A 3,880-nucleotide genomic window follows, 5' to 3' on the forward strand; every position below is an offset into this window, starting at 1 on the left:
GTGACCTAAATGGGAAGGAAATCTAAAAAAGAGTGGATATATGTATATGTATAGCTGATTCACTTTGCTGTACAGCAGAAACTAACACAGCATTGTAAATCAACTATACTTCAATAAAAATTAATTTAAAAATAAAATAAAATAAAATAAAGGAACCACTGCTGTTTGGCCCTGGTTGATTGTTGCTATGGGAGAGTGCTTGCCTGGTATGTCTAGATCTCCCCATTTGTTTTTAAAAAGGCAGAAATTCAGATTTTTGTGAAATCTCCATTTTTAAAATGTTGGAAACTAATTAATTTAAAAAAGATACAGTAAGTGCCAAATCAAACCACACAGCCCTGTGGTTGCCAGTTTGCAACCTCTGTTTTATTTCATATCTTAAGAGGTGGGAATGTGTTTCATGTCTAAATATCTCAGCCAATAGACTCTTGGGCAGCCTATTCCATCAAGCTTATTTCTGCCTGAAGAAAAGGGTCGTGACTGCTTCCTAACTGGATTTCTGGGTCATATCTGTAAGAGGTTTGTAGGGTTTTTTAAAGCCTTCTTTGTAGTTGGCTGTTTACCCCAGCTGAATCATACATGTGTTCCCAAAGATTTTTTTCCTCCTTTTGTTGTAATATTCTTAATGATGCCTTCTGACTTTTTCACTCTGTTTTCTACACATTTGTCACCACTTCTGCTTTTGGATCATCATGTTGGAAAATCTGAGGCTTACATGGAAGATTGATTTTTAATGCCCCTTGCATTGTTTTTCGACTGTAACATTTGCATGTAATTATGACATTTTAAAAATAGGAGACCATGGAGTTTGAAAAAAAGAATCTTCTGGGCGGATAAGCAAATGGAAAGGCCAGCCTTTAATTTTGTTAACATCCCAATTACATTGTGGTAACCCTTGTGATGATTTCTGTCCCTTGTAATGCAACACCTGGTTTTTGTTTCTGGGACACGGACCAAGCCTGGCTGACTCAACCCTTGCTCAAGGCGCGAGAGTTGATTGGAAAGCTCATGTTTTCCACTGGCCAGCAGAGGTCACTATTTCAAAGTTGTCAGAGGAAAAATGATAGTCACACCCCTTCTCTTTTGTTTGGGGGAGGTTTTATTCATAGAGTACCGGTGGGAGGTTTTCTATTCATACTTTTCTGTATTTTCCAAATGTTCTGAAAAAAATCAATTTTGTAATATATTACGTTTAAAAGTGCTGATGGCTTGCGTGGACTTCTGTAGACAGTTGTTTATGTAGTGATAACATTTATTGAGCACCTACTAGGTACCGGACCCTGTGCTCCACACTATCCACTCTCTTATCTTTAATAGCCATCTATCTTCTGGAGTGGTTGTGATGCTTACCCTCAGTTTTCCAGAAGGGGAGCCTGAGGCGAGGAGAGGTCCAAGGGCACACAGCTAATGGAGATGGGATTCAGATGCAGGGAGTTCTGTCTTCAAAGCTCAGCTCTTCATTTTCTTGGGAGCTATACTTTTTCTTCAAAGAAGTAATATTTTAGCAGTCATCTGAAGCAAAGCCTCAGAAATAGCTTGCTGTTTTTCCTTGCAAATGTTCTTGAAGAAGCTAAACTTGGCTTCTTGGTCCTCTTTGAAGATGGGAACTGTGATGTTCTGTCAGCCTTTGCTCCTTCTCCACAGGAAAACAAATGTTAGTAATACATTGTCTCCAAAAATGTCTCAAGCTTAAGACGTCTTTGGTGAGTAGTTTACTAAAAAGATTTCTAATTTCAATTTATAAATCCAACGGAAAAACTTCCTTTGACAAGAAATAAGCTGTTTGTGAATGAAAAGATAAATCTGTTTTAGTGGACTTTTATTTATTCATGCTTTAAAAAACATTAATAAATTATCAGGATTTTCCATAAAGCTGGAGAGTTATGAGAAGACGGCTGTGTTCATCACCAAATAATGAGTGGTCAATTTGACCCCGCCCTGTTCTCACTGAAGAGGTCATATGAGAACAGTAAGAAAAAGCTTTGTATTTCTTGGGCTGCTATAAAAGGACATTTGGTTCTGGAGTCAGTCTTAGAAATTGGTCTGACGTACTGCTGTCCATCATTCGTATTTCAAAATTTTTAATGTTTTGTGGTTGCTGTTAACTGTAATAATAATACTTATTATTATTAGAACAGAAAACCATATAACCCTTATAGATCTTCTTAATTAATAAGATGGAGCTGGCTTATTTTTGTTGCGAGCAAATATTTAACAAGTTTCCGTGTGGATGGCAAGTTGCTCAGAGTGGCAACACTAAGGCTGTAGTGGGAGAGAGAGACAATGAATATAAACAAACATCATGTGGTGGCGAGTACACAGGGGGACAATTAGACAGTAGGTAGTGGGGGTGGGATTCTATTTTAGATAGGGTGGTCAGGGAACGCCCTCCTGATAAAGTGATGTTTGGCCAGAGGCCTGAATGAGGTAAGAGTGGTGATATGTGGGTATCTGGGGGAAGAGTTCCTAAAAGCAGTGGACCTGGAGACCAGAGCATGCCTGATAAGTTCAAGGGATGGCAAAGAGGGAAGGGTGGCGGGGTTCAGCGGGTGAGGGGAAGAGTGGTAGCTGTGGTCAGAGACTGAGGAGGGGACCAGATCATGTCAGGCCTGGTAGACAACAACAAGGACTTTGCTCTTACTCTGAGTCAGGGGCAGCCACTGGAAAGTTCTGAGCGAAGGAGTAACGTGGACCAACTTATGTTTAAAAAAATTAAATCTGGCTGTTCTATGGAAAACAGGTAAGAATGAAAGCAGGGAGATTGGGACTTCCCTGTCAGTCCAGTGGTTAAGACTTCGCCTTCCGATGCAGGGGGTGCGGGTTTGATCCCTGGTCGGGGAACAAAGATCCTACATGCCTCGCAGCCAAAAACCAAAACATAAAACAGAAGCAGTATTGTAACAAATTCAGTAAAGACTTTAAAAATGGTCTACATCAAAAAAATCTTAAAAAAAAAAAAAGAAAGCAGGGAGACTAGTTAGGAGGCTACTGCTATAAAGCAGGTGAGAGAAGATGCAATTAACCCTTGAAAAATGGGTTCAAACTTTTGTGGGTCCTCTTTTTTTTTTTTTTACTCCTTTTAAAAATTTATTTTATTGAAGTAGAGTTGATTTACAATGTGTTAATTTCTGCTGTACAGCAAAATGACTCAGTTATACATATATGTATTCTTTTTCATATTCTGACTCTGGAATTCTTAATGATCATCCTCTAGATGATGGTGACAGCTCTGGGGCTCTGGATGGATGACCTTGCCTTTGAGAATATGTAGAGCCAGAGAGGGAAGAAGATCTAAGCCAGCATTTAAGTCTGAATAGAAGATGAAGAAAGAAGAAGGGGCAGGAGTTGCCAGAGAAGCAAGAGAAAAACCAAGGGAGTGCGTGGGTCCTCTTACACGCAGCTATTTTTCACTAAATCTGTACTACAGTACTACACAATCAGTGGTTGGATGAATCCATGCACGTGGAACCGCGGACACGGAGAGCTGACTGTAAAGTACTATGCAGATTTCCCTACTGCACAGAGGGTTGGTGCCCCTGAGCCCTATGTTGTTCAAGGGTCACCTGCAGTGACTGGGACCAGAGTGATAGTGAAAGCAATGAGAAACAGACAGGTCTGGGTCTATTACGAAGAAAGAGTTGATGAGAATTGCTGGTGGAATGGTTGTGGAGTATGAAAGAAAACGAGTCAGTAATATGGACTCTGAGGTTTTTGGCCTGAGCAGTTGGTAGACTGAAATTGCCATTTGCTGAGATGGGAGAGAAATGGGTTTACGGTGGGGTAAGTATGATGGGTTAGTTAAGTTTGGCTGCATACAACTGAAAAACTCAAAATAATGGTGGCTTAAGTAACATAGAAATTTATTCTTTTTTTTTTTTTT

This window comes from Physeter macrocephalus, chromosome 4, assembly GCF_002837175.3.
Source record: "Physeter macrocephalus isolate SW-GA chromosome 4, ASM283717v5, whole genome shotgun sequence".
In the NCBI taxonomy this organism is placed as follows: Eukaryota; Metazoa; Chordata; class Mammalia; order Artiodactyla; family Physeteridae; genus Physeter; species Physeter macrocephalus.